Source organism: Ylistrum balloti, unplaced genomic scaffold (assembly GCF_031769215.1).
Source record: "Ylistrum balloti isolate Yb309-2 unplaced genomic scaffold, AGI_CSIRO_Ybal_v1 Utg370418, whole genome shotgun sequence".
In the NCBI taxonomy this organism is placed as follows: domain Eukaryota; kingdom Metazoa; phylum Mollusca; class Bivalvia; order Pectinida; family Pectinidae; genus Ylistrum; species Ylistrum balloti.
This window is the reverse complement of record NW_026782283.1, coordinates 344,370-361,961: the sequence shown is the minus strand read 5'-3', so window position 1 is coordinate 361,961 and position 17,592 is coordinate 344,370.

Below are 17,592 nucleotides of genomic sequence, written 5' to 3'. Positions count from 1 at the left end.
TTCTCACTATGAATCAAATCCAATGTCAGTATTCAGATATAGAATTTGATATTTGGAGTGTTTTGAATAATTTCTTTCATGAAAGTCTTGATAAATAAGTTTTTAAATGTTTTACAGTAATATTCTGATGAGAAATTATTGACATTAAATCCATTTATGTAACAGTGAATAAAAGAAATTGAGACTATACAAGATAAATAAGATTACTAAGTTACTGATGTCCTGAGAATTTCCTTTACACGTCATATTGAAAGGACTTTGATACTTTTAAAAGCTAGATTTAGTAAGAATAATATTCAGATGCCGTGTAAAGTCCAACATATTAATGTATAATTTTCCTATAACATCATGCAAGAAGACTTGTATTTTCTGATACAAGTTGTCTGATTGCTCAGCGTAGCAGTGTCTAAATATAATTCTATTAAAAGGCACTTTGTCAGAAAAACAGAAAGTTTTGAAGGAAAAAAACTTTCTCTAAATACATATAAGACAGACTTGTTCACGGTATTTACATGCGATAACAAAGCCGTATTGTATAAACTGCAGACATCAAACACATTTTGTTTGGAGTATAAACAAGTGTATTGTCAAAATTTTCTCCTGATGGGAACAAATTTGATAGTTTTTTTTTATCTTCGTTTTTGAAATTAAACTCAGTTTGTAGTATAAAATCATTATAGCTCAATTCAATAATTTTGCCTTAAAATTAATATATTTTCAAATCTGAATTACCGCTGTCTTCCTGTTTTGAATGAAATATTAAACTGCTGTATACTTTAACATCATTAATTTTTACAGTTCAAATAGAGACGTTCTGTTTCCACTATTTCAAGTTTGTAGCCTTAACTTTGGTATCGATGTTTAGGGTGTCTGTGTTGAGATGTCCATGGATAGTTCCTATATACATAGTGTATAGTATGTTATCATTTCATTTAAAAAAATCATTGAATCATTTGATTTCAAGAATGTTAAATTGTTTCATGTTGAAACTATAATCCTAGAGTCAACAAATGAAAAAAGTAGAAATCATCACCAAAATTCATTTCATTGCTCTAAGTTATCAAAATCACAATCATTTCAAGTTGTTGAATATGATATCGCCTTAAATTCCTTAAGCAACTTTGTTTTCATTGAAATTATCTCCCCTTAGTTTTAAGATTACTCACAATCCTGCATATCGGTGTAAGAGAGATGAAGAGCCAGTTATTGCTTGAACGGTAGAGCCAGATATTAATCCCATGTTAAATGATCTTATTTATTTGAAAGACAGACCATGAACGGAATGAGAGTTTAAATCCTGAAAACACAAGTAAGGTCATAAAATTAGAATGCTTGTTATAGTTGTATTTGCCTTTGTTTATATTTGTTAAATATATCATTGTTTTATGTTATTCATTTTATGCTGTAGAAAATTTGACTATAGATTATGTATATATAGGGTTTTTGTTGTTAACATCTAGATGTGTTACTCGTAAATATCCTTTAACTAAGGAGTTCAATTTGAGAAAATAACAAATTATCTTCTCTAAAAGATCTTCCACAACTGAATTTCACTAGATGAGCAGGTGAAAATTTGTGAAATACTTTCATTTAGTGCTTATTGTTTTGGAGGAATCTGCCAAGGTTCCACTTGAGAAGAACCCAGTTGACCATAAACAATTGATAGAATATTGAGTAATGCGATTGGTTTATTCAAATGAAGTGTGATTTTCTTGGAATTAAGATGAAATTGAAGAGCAATTTGGCACCATGAGTTTTTGTGTCAGAGAAGTTGTAGATGTTAAAGTAAGAAAAGTAAGTTATCTCTCAGGGAGAGTTAGAATGCAAAGTGTAATTTCTCAATCTTCCTTTTTTTTTCTTTTTTAAACTTTATTTATTTTACAACAATTTGAAACAAATATTTCAATATATATTAATTACACTTGTTGACTCTGATGAAAACATGCAAGGGGTCTTACTGTAGAAGGAAGCTGGACGACCAAGGGAAAGCCCATGTGGTCGGTAGATGACCCCATTACCTTTTCATATCTGTTTTGGGATTCACACCCTGGATGTTTGGGGTTTTTTCAATTTTCATATCTGTTTTATGTCTATACCTATTAATTTGAACACTATTTAACAATTTTAGTGCTATGATTTTTATCAGATGAAAAGTCAATACGATAAGTGTTGATTTCATATGATATTTTGAACTGGGATAATTGTTTCATTCTCTGTCAAAAGTCTGCATACTTTTAGTTTCTTTATAAAATGTGTTGAAAATATTTGAATTATACATCATCAAATGTTTCAATTATTTTAATTTAGCAGTGAAAAAAAAGTCACTTCCAACATAATTGTTTAGCACAGAAACTTGGTGAAATTATACCATTTTTCCTGAAGTGCAATATCATTCTGTCTCCATATAAAATATTGTTTTAATGCCCCAACCCCCCCTCCCCACTACCCCATTTTTTATTTTTTTCTATCCCAAGGGAAACCGTCATATTTTGTTACCTCGTCAGAAATGCATATTTTACTAAAAACTATTTAGAACAATGACAAACAGTGAAGTTTGTCAGACTTGTTTATTTCAGTCTCTTGGAAATTTTACAGAATTTCTAAAACAACGTACAAATGCTAGTTGAAATATTTAACTTTCACGTAAAAGATATATATTCTAACCTCATTATCTTCAATTAGAGCAGGGCCATGGGAAACTTTTGAGTTATCCGAATATTCAATGTCAGCGATAATGAATGTTTGGTGTCAGGTTTTCCAGGGCCGATGATATACTTTCAATGAAATGGGGTCTTCAAGTTCTTAGCTTAATACAACTGACTTTAACAGTAGTTATATACTGTTAAGTGTTGTACAAATTTTGTTAGGTTTATAGATACTCTTATATATTCCTTAATATGTGTTAGTATAGTTTTGTTAAGTATTGTGTTGAAAAGATTATTTATATATATATATATATATTTGTGTGTATGAAGTTGTTTTACAGTGTGAGTAAACAAATATGCATTGTTCTAAAATTATTTTTTCAAATACTACAAAAGAATCAAAATTTATGTCATATAAAACTGAAGGCTCTGGTCTTTTCAATTATTTAATTTTTTCTTTGAACATAATTTTTGTTTATGAAGTATTATTCATTTGAATATTATTTTTTAGGCAGGCGATTCAGGAATTTATTTTTTCAGTAAACTGCCAGTTTGTGCTGAAGATTGGTTACTAGGAAACTATAAAATAAAAAAATTTAGTACAATATTCTGTATATAAGATTCAGAATATCCAATTACTACTTACAATAGTGATTTGTTTCTGTGTCAGGTTGATTTCTGATCTATTTAAAAGTTAGATTTTAGGATAGAAGTTTTCCATTTAAGTCTCATCTACGTGCTGATACCTGGTAGTTAGATAAGGAATCAGTAAAGATATATTAAGCTTGGGGTATCTAAACTTTCCTGCTTTTTTTTAAAAAGAGTTACCAGAAATTTATTTATGATTCCAGATAAGAAATGCTGTCCCTGTGCAGTACAAAATCGTTACTTACAGGGTTGATACTGTATTTTGACAAGGACTTTAAGTGAATATTTTTTGTCCAGTTGTCTTAGATTGTCTGTACGGTTTCGTCTGTCAATCAGCTACAAGGAATTTCGATTCTCTGATCAATGAAACACTAACTTTTTCTGGTATTTTGTTGCATATTTTAAAAACAGTTTCTTTGATGATTTGAAAGTCAAAGCATTTTATTCTTTAATGTTATACTTAAAAATAGGTTATTGTGGTTTTTATGTGATATTTGTGAACATCTGTCTCAAGAAAAAAAATCTCTTTTATAATGTTGTATTGTATTGTAAGCTATAATTAATTAAAAAAAATTCAGATGAAACGACTTCCTATATAGGTTAGAAATTCAGCTGTTAAAGTGCATCGTTTACAAAGTTATATCCGTTATGTGATAACAGCTTGTTCTTACCTATTTCTTCTGCTTCTTCATCCTTGAAAGGGAAATCTTCTGTGATGGTCGAGAAAGGGGAGATGTGATGGTCCTGTCAGACATTATATACAATAATTACTTAAAGTGATACCTATCTAGTTTAATTAATTAGTTGAGCATATTAATGGCATTTTTATAGTTGGAGATTAAGGCAACGATCAGAAGCCTAGGATCTGTGAAGACCTGTGTATTACTGGACGTTCGGGGTCATGATCTTTTGGAATCCTGGATGGAGTTGTGGTGCTCAGTGGTATAGGTTTTTATTAACATTAGGGTTTTAACCATCAGTATGGAATGTGATATATAGGATAGTTAGCCAATGGTGAGGATTTGTAAGGTGTGAACTTCAGGATAAATTCTATTAAGAAGTTGCATATTTTCGATGGGTTTATATTGATATTGTTGGTGCTGTCATGCTGAATATGTTTGATTTTGTGATAAGGTTTTACTGTTGACCCTGAATACAGGACAAGTTTAATCTAATGCAATGAAGAGTAATGAAGGCTGTTTAGAAATGTGATCCAGAACTTATTTTACAATTGTGTGATAAAACCAAAAATTAAGGCTGGAATTAAAGACTTAAAACAGCAAATTCCTTCAAATAGAAATCACCAGGTGATCGGAACTTGATTCTAGAATATTTTTTGAATTTATTCCATGAATAGAGTTTGATTCTAGCCATGATAATTAACTGTGAAATGAGAAAGTGATAAGGACAAACTGGATATAACATGTGATGTTTCTGTAGACCGAAGTTGTGATTGCTGAAAGCACCTATATAAAATGGTAAGTTAGTTTTGTGATATGGAAAAAGTTGAGTTGATTTAAGTTCTTGAATGTTGGGTTTCAAGTCAGAATGTCAGGTTTCAAATTAAACATTGTAAGAAAAGAAATAAGTTTGGTGATTTACACACTAAGCATGTTGAGAAGATACGTTGTTATTTGTCATTACAGCTGTATCAAATAAATACTTAGTGTGCGAGTGTCCAGTCACAGTGTGTTGTAGGTGACAAGAGTCTCATTGTGATAAATATTACCGAGTGTTTGACGCTCGGTACCAGGACTGTGATGTACAAGTCAGATCAACATTTCCATGAACACTAATTACCAGTGATGTAGAGTGATCCTAATACCCAAGGTCTACATTGTGATACAGTAGGGGTGATAATCCAGGTTCCTGTATGTCAAGGAGAAATGATAGAGATGCACGTTTAACAAAGGGAGTTATCAACGCAGTTCAACTGGAAGGTTTTTTATAAAGACACTTCATTTCAACATTTCAAAACAGTTGCCAACAGAAGCTTAATCAGTTTTAAGTGCATTAGAGAATGATTTGATTGACTAGGTAAAATAGAGAAGATTATTGAGATAAAACTAACTTAAAAAGACTTTAAGGTTTTAAAAATTCTATTTTTTCACAAGTTTGAATGTTCTTGATGAACATTTGTGAGTTTAGAAAACATAGGAGTGGATTCCCAACAATTTATGCAATTAGTGAAAGTGAAAAGGTCAAAAACATGATAATACAGGGTTTTGTTGAACCTAGTCAGAAGTACAACATGCTTTGTGCTTTATAACATGCTATAATCAGCAGTGTTTTACTAGCACTGTACCATTGTATATTGTTGGCAGTGTCTATATATGGTGTAAACTATATTGATGTTGTGTTCAGTGTTGTACGCTCAATGATATAAGTTTTGATAGGTGAAGGCACTAATTAATTCATCATATGGAAGTATGATTTCATATGTCTTATATTTTCACACTAAGCATCATCATTCATTGTACATGTTATCTTCTGAAATATTTTATTTTTGTTTAACATTGATAAAGTATGTTTGGTGAAGCCATCGAAGGCAACAATACATTATATAGATAGTAGATACAAAAGGATATATCGGTTTTAAAACCTATATATATTGTTGATGACCTTTGACCATGGTTTGATTCTACACATTAGACACTAGAAGTATTTGTATAGTAGAATTTCCAGACCAATATCTGCTGATCTTCTTCCTCGCTATAGTACCAGACCAAAGAGTAATTTTTTTCGTAAATCACCTTGTATTAAAACGTATCATCTAAAACTGTTAAAGGGTTTTATCATGCAGTGTTTTTATCTTATCCTCATGTTTCTGTATGGTATCAACATTTGTAACTATTATCCTGTTACCATGGTATCAACATTTGTAACTATAGTATCCTGTTACCATGGTATCAACATTTGTAACTATGTTATCCTGTTGCTAGGGTAACAACATTTGTAATTATAGTATCCTGTTACTAGGGTAACAGCATTTGTAACTATAGCATCATGTTACAATCTTTGTTACATGTTTGTTACTATAGTATCATAATGTTGCTGTTTGGTTATGATGATATGTTATGAGTTACTTTTGTGTCGTTAGTATGGTATCATGTTACTATGATGGTATCATCCTGTTACTAGGTTGTTACTTTTGGTACTGAAATAGTAGACTACTCCGTAGGTCGTCAGATCAGTAGGAGACATGAAGTCACTTTAGTGATGAGAACAATCATGTTTGTTTGGTAGTTGAAGGTACTTTACATATTATGTATATACACCCTGACCAGTAATTCAGACTGACCAATCCCATTCAGACTGACCAATCCCATTCTATAATCAAGCTTCCCTACAATTATCATCTCAATTTCCCCAATTTTTTTAACCAAATCACACAAATTTAAGTCAGGAGCAGCTATGCAATGATTTGCCTTTATTTATCTAAATTATAGGTCACTTTTTATTAGCCCAATATGTATGTCAAATCATTGATTGTTTAGCATTAGAAACATTATCCTGGGTTCGGATAAACATTATCCTGGGTTAGGGTAAACATTATCCTGGGTTAGGGTAAACATTATCCTGGGTTCAGATAAACATTATCCTGGGTTCAGATAAACATTATCCTGGGTTCGGGTAAACATTATCCTGGGTTAGGGTAAACATTATCCTGGGTTCAGATAAACATTATCCTGGGTTCAGATAAACATTATCCTGGGTTCAGATAAACATTATCCTGGGTTAGGGTAAACATTATCCTGGGTTCAGATAAACATTATCCTGGGTTAGGGTAAACATTATCCTGGGTTAGGGTAAACATTATCCTGGGTTCAGATAAACAATATCCTGGGTTCAGATTAACATTATCCTGGGTTCAGATAAACATTATTCTGGGTTCGGGTAAACATTATCCTGGCTTCAGATAAACAATATCCTGGGTTCGGGTAAACATTATCCTGGGTTCAGATAAACATTATCCTGGGTTCGGGTAAACATTATCCTGGGTTCATATAAACATTATCCTGGGTTCAGATAAACAATATTACAGAACTGTACTAGCAGTACATAGAGAAGTCTTAAGTTCTATGTATTTATTGATTGAACTTTTAACATAATTGTTGAATAGTGTTTCTCTTCCCCCGGTGAAATAACAGTATTGTTGTGTATGGACTATTTTACTTGAAAATTACCTGTAAGATTTTAAGGAATTCTCCCAACATCTTATCGGATTGAAAGTTTTAAGAAAACTTCACAAATCTATGCTAAATACAAATACGACTGTAAAACAAAAATTCATGTTTAAAATATTACTGAAATAATTTATTTGATGATTTATAAAGATATCCTTTGGTGTGTGCTTCAGCCTTCAAAAGTCACCTCAATTTTGCTGTTGATGTAAAGTTTATCCATTACTAATTACCAAACATAGCAATGTAACTTTCACAATGCCTTAATATTGTAATTATGTTGAGTTATGAGAATGATGGGGCCATTTTGTACTTAATGTTCACGAGATGTTTTAAGATATTGAATGTTTAATGTGTTCCTGAAAAGATTATTATTATAGAAGTACAGATGGCATGAAGTATTAGAAAAAAAGTACTTGTAGTGTTTGTTTATTATACTTGATTCTGTGTAGTTATCACATCAGTTCTCTACCCTCTCCTTGTTAGGTCACCTGAGACAAAGTCTTAACACTTTCGACTTCTTCTCCAAAACCCCTGATCCAATTTCAATGAAATTTCGCAGAAACCTTCCCTTGCCTAAGATTAACCAAAATTGTGAATTATACAGTCTTCACCTCCCAGGGGCCTGATGGTTGGGGCCAAAAGGGGTCAAATTGACTCAGATTTCAAAAATCTTCTTCTCAAGACCCAGATATGGTAGAATTAAATGCTCCTTATGAAAGGAAGCATATTAAGGTGCTTTAATTACCAAAATGGTCTTACATTTCTTCCTGGGGAGGAATTTTATTTTTAGACTTTACTGTAATTTTCATAGAAAAATTGCATTTTTTAGCATAACTTTGGTTATTTCCGACTGGAAATAACTTTATAAGAATTATCAGTATAGGATGACAGTTCTGATGGTATGCATGTATTGACACTGTCTATATTCAGTGTCACAATTTCTGTTTCATGACACTTTATAACTATTCTTAAATCTATTCAATATTGCTTATCTCGGGTGACCATCAAGGCTGCTAGCCTCTTGTTCATTTTTTTTACTATAGCTAGCTCTCACATTAGTCCTCTGTACCATTTCCTGTTATATTTTATACTATAGCTTGACAAGGTAGGCAGGGTTATTAATATTTTGCACACAAGTGCTACCTAATATTTTTGTTTTTGTTTTACACTATATGAGATTTGCACTTAGGATGTTTTTTCCTTAAAACAAGTTTTATGAAATGTGCTAATAAGTCCCATGTATGGATTAATAATACTTTAGTTCACTTCCCGGTTGATTTCATGAGGTTTTTTGGTAACACTTTCAAAATATTAAAAATGCCTGGCAGAATGAAGATAAGGCTTTAATGCCAGGGTACACATACCAGATGTGTTTACAGTCAAGCTATAGTAGGAATTGAAATGTGAACAAATTAGTGTAATTCTTTCTTTCCCTCTTTTGAAAGTTATTTTTGTTGAAAAAAGTGACGAAATCCTTTGCTAGTGAATAAATGTTATACATTTGTACTCTTTATCATGTCCAGTAGTGACAGATGAGAATGTTGTTAGAGAAATATTGTTTGTGTCTAAATGATGAAGTTTGAATGTTATGAGCAGAAATTAAAAAAAAGAACCTTATTAAATATTGTGATTGGTGTTATTTTTATATATACATTGTGATTGTTGGGTTTATCAGCCTGTGAACAGACACTCCCAATTGAGTATGGATCTCCTGGTAGCAGCTTTTGACTTCTTCGCTGAACGCAATACTATGAGATCCGTCACATTCCATACAGATATATTATGGGATTATCAGCCTGTGAACAGCCACTCTCAATGAACACAATACGAGAGGCACGTCATTTCCATCCAGATATATTGTGATATACTGACCAGTGATGAAAGCTGTTGAATAGTAGGGGTATTAAGTGTATTCAAGGTAGAAGACCGAACTTGGCTGTTATTGAAAGGATACAGTGATAGTGATTTGACCCGATTTCTAGAATTTACAGTTGGGGCAAGAAATACATTCCAGCGCGATTATGATACCAAGCCGTCATCAGTCAGCATTCAGACATTTAGTTCACTATCATTGAATTTTTACTTTCGAGTATCAAACAAGCTGTAAAGTATAAATTTCACAGGTTGTGATAGCAAGATTTGGTTTTAATTTGCTTAACGTTTTATCAACATTTATGATTCTTCAATGACGGGAGTACGCTGGAATGTTACCATTGAGAAATGGAGAATATGACTAAGCGTTACGTTTATATGACTAAGCGTTATGTTTATTTGACTTAGCATTACGTTTATATAACTTAGCGGTACGTTAATTTGACTTAGCGTTACGTTTATATGACTTAGCGTTACGTTTATATGACTAAGCGTTACGTTTATATGACTTAGCGTTACGTTTATATGACTTAGCGTTACGTTTATACAACTTAGCGTTACGTTTATATGACTTAGCATTACGTTTATATAACTTAGCGTTACGTTTATATAACTTAGCGTTACGTTTATATAACTAAGCGTTACGTTTATATAACTTAGCATTACGTTTATATAACTTAGCGTTACGTTTATATAACTTAGCGTTACGTTTATATAACTAAGCGTTACGTTTATATGACTAAGCGTTATGTTTATTTGACTTAGCATTACGTTTATATAACTTAGCGGTACGTTAATTTGACTTAGCGTTACGTTTATATGACTTAGCGTTAGCGTTACGTTTATATAACTTAACGTTACGTTTATATAACTTAGCGTTACGTTTATATGACTTAGCATTACGTTTATATAACTTAGCGTTACGTTAATTTGACTTAGCGTTAAGTTTATATAACTAAGCGTTACGTTTATATGACTAAGCGTTATGTTTATTTGACTTAGCATTACGTTTATATAACTTAGCGGTACGTTTATATAACTTAGCGTTACGTTTATATAACTTAGCGTTACGTTAATTTGACTTAGCGTTAAGTTTATATAACTAAGCGTTACGTTTATATGACTAAGCGTTATGTTTATTTGACTTAGCATTACGTTTATATAACTTAGCGGTACGTTAATTTGACTTAGCGTTACGTTTATATGACTAAGCGTTACGTTTATATGACTAAGCGTTACGTTTATATGACTTAGCGTTACGTTTATATAACTAAGCGTTACGTTTATATGACTAAGCGTTACGTTTATATGACTTAGCGTTACGTTTATATAACTTAGCGTTACGTTTATATAACTTAGCGTTAGGTTTATATAACTTAGCGTTACGTTAATTTGACTTAGCGTTAAGTTTATATAACTAAGCGTTACGTTTATATGACTAAGCGTTATGTTTATTTGACTTAGCATTACGTTTATATAACTTAGCGGTACGTTTATATAACTTAGCGTTACGTTTATATAACTTAGCGTTACGTTAATTTGACTTAGCGTTAAGTTTATATAACTAAGCGTTACGTTTATATGACTAAGCGTTATGTTTATTTGACTTAGCATTACGTTTATATAACTTAGCGGTACGTTAATTTGACTTAGCGTTACGTTTATATGACTTAGCGTTACGTTTATATGACTTAGCGTTACGTTTATATAACTTAGCGTTACGTTTATATGACTTAGCATTACGTTTATATAACTTAGCGTTACGTTAATTTGACTTAGCGTTAAGTTTATATAACTAAGCGTTACGTTTATATGACTAAGCGTTACGTTTATATAACTTAGCGTTAGGTTTATATAACTTAGCGTTACGTTAATTTGACTTAGCGTTAAGTTTATATAACTAAGCGTTACGTTTGTATGACTAAGCGTTATGTTTATTTGACTTAGCATTACGTTTATATAACTTAGCGGTACGTTAATTTGACTTAGCGTTACGTTTATATGACTAAGCGTTACGTTTATATGACTTAGCATTACGTTTATATGACTTAGCGTTACGTTAATTTGACTTAGCGTTAGCGTGATTAAAGATTGCACCGTAGGAAAAAAAACCTGATAGACTTTAAATTGTTTTTCAGTCCTTAACTAACGTTTTGAATAAAGTGTTTATTTGTTTGATACAAACATAGTGATGGTTTTTACTGTGAAATTGTCTTTATCGTTTACCTGAGCTTCCGGGGTACCTTTGATTAGCAAGTTCTGAATAATGTCTGCCCTGCCCGATATATAATTCTAAATACATAAATATAATGCCTTCAAAGCTTCAAATGAACAAATTACTAGGCACGACCCATTGTATCCATAGCAACTGCTAAATAAATACAACGTACGTGTACGCGCGTGTTAAATATAGGTACCCTAATAACACACGAATGCGGGCTACAGTTCAATGTTCTTTTATATACATCGATCTTTTCGTGAGTTTCTCTATATTACACCTTTAGATTAAGACTGTAAAGTCGGAATTTAAATAAGTAATTCAATTTGAATAGAATCGTGGTCCGAGCTGCGGGATATCTACCAGAGACTATTAGCCTTCTTCCAGCCTTGTCAAATGGTCATAGCTGTTTAACAGGACGTTAAGCAATACTAACCAGACTTCTGTAGTATGCATGCAATTAGTTTGTTTTGCATTCCAGACTGGGATTTCAAAAGCAAATGTTTCTCATGACATTATGTTTAAAAAAAAGTCATTTTGTCGAAATCTAACCCGATTTAGATATGCACCCCTTTACCCAAATCAATATTATTATCAAAGCAGATTAGAAAAGAAAATATGAATGAGGGTAAATGTTTGTGTTCGGGAGATGAAATTTACTCAATACTTTGTGTAATAGAATATACGTCAACAAAAAAACTTATTTGTCACGCTTCATTGCATCCAGGGAAAATTCTAACCTTTTAAAAAGTAAATTGGCCCCAAGGTGATTAGTAGACATAATTAGCTGTTGAGAATACGTATAAACCTGACATTATTACATACTTCATTAAAAATTCTGTAAATCAATTGAATTTCACTGGTAAATTAACATAATACTGCAAAGTTTACGTTATATATATATGTGTACATAATTAAAAAGATGAAATTAACACGGAAGTTCACTAACGTTAAGTTCAGGCCTAGCGGCCATCTTCAGGGGGTTGATAGGATGCAAAAGAAAAAAAAATAGTTTAACTTGTAAAGATGCACCGATGCACAACATATTTACAAAACGCAAAATAACTTTAGGGAATGTGTGTCGCAAAATGAAAAATGAAGACAATTTATCATTTCTTGTATTTGATGGAATTACTTATTGCAGAAAATAGCAGGGTTCCTGTAAGTAAAGAAGAAGAAGAAGAAGAAGTTAGAATTTCGGCAGTTTATTGTACTAATTGATGACCGAATTCGTTACTGATTAGAAAACACATCAACGGATTGCAAACTGACCGCTCTTGAAAAAAAGACTCCCTCGATCGCTTTAAGGATTTACATTTATCAATATTTGAATTCATATTCAAAAAGATGAAATATCAATTTTAATAACTTTCTAAACGGAGAACAATATTGCGAAAGTATTTAAAATCATGAAAAAAATACCTACAAAAATATCTTAGGAACATGAATTGAACTTCAGTAAGTCTGCAGTACACTCGACGAGGATGTACACGTTGTATTACGGTTAATAATTTCAACCCACGTGATGGGGATATAAGGCAATCAATGTAGAATATTAAATTGCCATCTATATATGTCATTTAACACCTGGTACAACGCAAAACTCGGTCGTGGTGTGTTCTGTATACATCGTTTCAATAATAATACCAAACTCAAATCACAAAGGCAAGACTATCTTTTGAAAACCAAAATATATTTCAAAGTCCATACCGACATTAAAGAACTTAAACAAATATATATAACGACGGGGCGTGATGAGGTTATCTATAGATAGACATTTTCGTTGTCCTTTTGGCTGCGGACACATGTAAAATGTAACAGACATTTGATTACTTCGCTCTGAGACCATGAGAAATCTACTACAGCCGACGACGAATTTTACAAGTGTAAACGTCAGTGAATGGGAAAATAGTAACGCTATATAAATAACCCATCACTCCGACACGGATGGGTGCCTGTTGAAGTTAAATGTCTGGGGTTGGTTACATGTGTAGTTTAGAAAGGATCATCAGTGATTGGAGGTTCATTTGCAAAGCTGCGACCCCGAATGATTTGTACTTTCTCGGAATATTCTGAAACTGGATTGAAATCAGACTGTCTACACTAAAATCTATAAAACAAAAGTGTGTTGATGAAGTCGTTACACAGCTTTTGAAAATCATTATTGAATCTTATATCAAAAGATTGTGAAAGGGTAAGTTTAATAAAAAAAATTTTATAGTCGTGATACAGAATACGATACATCATAAATAATTTAACTATATACTCTCTTTTTCGTAAAGTACTTCGATATTAATTTTAATCTAACAAAATGGTCACGTGTTCAATAACTATTTAAGGAGTCAAGAGCAATATGACTTTACTAGGTGACGAGTTTTTTTTTTAAATTTTTTAGATGATTTTTAAATATACATAATACATGTGTGAAATACTTGCAGTAAAATGGTAATATTTGCTAAACTGTGGATGTATGCTTGTATCCATTTATGTTTATGTAAATAACAAAAAAATAGCTTTAATTAAAACACATATTTCTTGTTACTCAGTATATCTGCTTTATCTATTTATTGTCATCATTTATTTTCTTTATTTATTGTTTTTGTCAGTGACGACACAGTTGACGAGAAACAGCAGCGTCGACGTCACGTGACAGTCACTCCGGGCACTGCCTGGGTCCAGATCTGCCATGGACAGTTGGAAACCTTACCACAGTAAACTACACGAGTACAAGCCACACACCTATGATAGAGTACACGAGTATCGGAAAGTGCACGAGTACAATCACATCCACGTACACACTTACCAAGAGTATAAGTCATCTTACAGACCTGAGTACCATGACTACACAACGAGTACAAAGAACAAAACTCTAAGACTTACCCACCCTTCCCCGCCACCTAAAGAAGTTCGGAAAAAAGTAAAGAAGAGATATGGCAATTTACACTCGTGTTACACACTGCCCACGGGACCTGATATAAAAGTAAAAGAGCACGTGTATAAGGAGTACCACAAAAGTGAGTATCAGCCGATGTATAGGGAGTACAATACGAGTACCGAACCATATATGAACAAAAAGTGGACACAGTATAATGGTAAGGTTGGATACGTCCTTACATCGTGTAACCATTATCCATTCAGATGGGGACGATATGACAGACGTGCTGTAGACGAAAATGACAACTTTACGAAAGAATCAACACAAACCAGTATATCGAAAGTCAACCCCGTTGTCTATGTGGAAGAACCTACCGCGAAAACTGAACAGGATATAAAAGACGAGACCGTAACAACAGAACGGGATGTTCATACAGAACCGGTGCCATTTGTCGCGGCTGCTGTGTCAAAGGATGATGTAGCTTCAGTACAAGAGAGCGCTATTGAAGAACCCATAGAAGAATCGGGGAGATGGTCGGCTCTCACCTCACATGGCTCAGAGGAAAATGTAGATGGCAATTTGATTCCTGTTGAGGCGTTAGTGGCAGGTGCTGTTGTCGGAGGTGCTGCGGCAAGCCAAGGAGAACCTGTGCCATCTAACGCGGAAACAGTGGATAAGGCCCCAACCACCGAGAGCTCCGCACCGGCCGCTGAAACTGCAACTGTTCTTGTACAGTCTGCGCCCACGGTGGCAACTGTAGCGATGGTAACAGAATCAGCGCCACCTGATGTTTCTACAGGGTCGACTAATTCCGGAAGTAAATTACCCCCAGAGGTTGTGGCGAATATTGAAGCCTACAATTATGTTCATGTTTCAGAGGTACATATCCAACAAACCATGTATTGAATATCAATCTCGTTACTCAAAGAATTACGATCACTTTCGCTCTCCTCATCCATGTAACATTTCCTGGCAAAATTCGAGGCACAAGTGAAGTAAATTGATTGGTATAGAGCGGGTTTCGGGAGAAAAAAAAACTGACCAATCACAGTGTAATACGCACTTTCGAAGATTACAACGGAGCGACACCCAACTTCCTCGTCTTATCCGAAAGGTTTTGCAATGGAACCTCCAATTTTGCCAGGAAATGCTCCGGGGCTGAAGAGAGATGTCCATATCTAGTAAGTAAAATATTTTACATTAATAACCCCTCCTTCTGTTCGATTCCTCTTGAAACCTCCCAGTTTTCTATCGCCTATTAATGGTTTAGCGAATAACATTATTCTACAAAACATTAATGCGTCTTCGACAAGGTCAGATTTGTCAGGAAAAACATTTACCATGTATAATTACAATTTAGAGAAGCCCCGAAGACCACATGAAATTGAAAACATTCAATTTGATTTAAAATTTTAGCATAGCCACATATATTCATTCCGGAACGGGGTGGGTCCTACAGTTATGAATAATTCTACATATTTCTACAATTTCGAATGTTTTTATTTTCATGTACAGAATGAAATGAATCACTGATGATTGGTTCGATACGCCTCAATGACTCGGTACACATTACTTCTGAATTCGCTGCCATTAGGCTATTACCACGTGAAAGGAAACTGTATGTTAATGTGATGTTCTAACGACTTAATCATACTATCTTTATCATTCATAAAATACTCCGAGAGAAAAAATTATTTGATGTTATGTTGTGTACAGTACTGGTTTTCAGAAATCTTAATATTATTTTAACTGTATTTTACGGAATATGTTCTCAATAGACATAAAACACAGCAAACGGATGATTTTAAGTTTTAAGCTTAAAGTTAAGTTGTTGTGTTCGGCATCATATCCAACTCCCCCCGAGTAAGTGAACTTAAAGATAATCCAATGTAGGACATATTTTCAAACAGTTTTGAAATGAAAAAAAGAACAAACAAAAATAAGATTAAACAGATGTAAGGGGACGTAATTCACGATAAAAACGTCTGTTTACATCAAAGACAGATATTGGCAAACCTAGATCAACTTTATTGTGGTTTGATGTAAAGCGATGCAAAAATGTTGATTTATACATTACTATTAGTATTTAGGTATTACAGTCGAACTACGTTATTTCGAAGTCGATGGGGCCGTCGGAAAACTTTGAGTTATCCGAGTATTCGACTTAAATGAGGTGGTGAAAAGTTTGGCCGGAACTTACGAAATACTTCGAATTTAACAAGGTCTTCGAGTTACAAGAGTTTGAGATAACGATGTTCGACTGTATTAGATTTGTACTTAAAATATATTTGTGTTTTGTTTCATTCTAGCAATCATCGATTGGAACGGTGAAGAGAACCCTGGATATTATCTAAAGATATAATCAACCATTCATGATCAACAAAACGAATCTGTGTGTACACAAATGACGGAATCGTACATGTAAAGCAATGCATTGTTGTGTAATTAAACCAGTCTACGTTGGAGTCACAATACTGTTTCGCTCTAATTTGTTCTAGATAAACACAGTGATTTGTTATCTATTCTCAGGTTGTCGAACAAATTGGCCCCTATTTGAGAAAGGAATTATTCTAAGCTTGTTTTCCGATCTCCATTATAACGTTAAGATTAATGAGTTTCTACATTTTGTTGAAACTCCATATTTTATGTGGCAGCAGATTTGCGGAGAAATACGGTTTATGTATTTTTTGTGGTTCAAACTTTCATTGTTTTCCAAAAGGTTAAGTAAAAATGTGTATTTTTGAATCATAAGAGCGACAACGTTGTAAATCGAATGCATTTCCGTGTTTTTTCTTGTGATTTCATTCCGAAAAATACAACACATGAAAAGAAATAGAAAATCAATTTATCTGCTACCGCAAATTCGTGGCGCACATTCGTCTAAGTCAATGAATACATTGTATTTAAATATTTCAAATGTTGGATTAACACCTTTTAATGAAATATAGTAGATAAAGTAGATCCAATTAATAATAACTACATCATACAGCTGTTTCACCATTGTAGGACGCATCAGAGGTGCTAAGGGCCTAAATTTTGAAGCCTAGGAAGCGACTGGGGAAAATCCGAAGCGATCGAAAGAAATGTCAGAATCTAGATGGGGAGATGCACTTCTTCCATAAATCTATCAATTTCGATTTTTTTCCG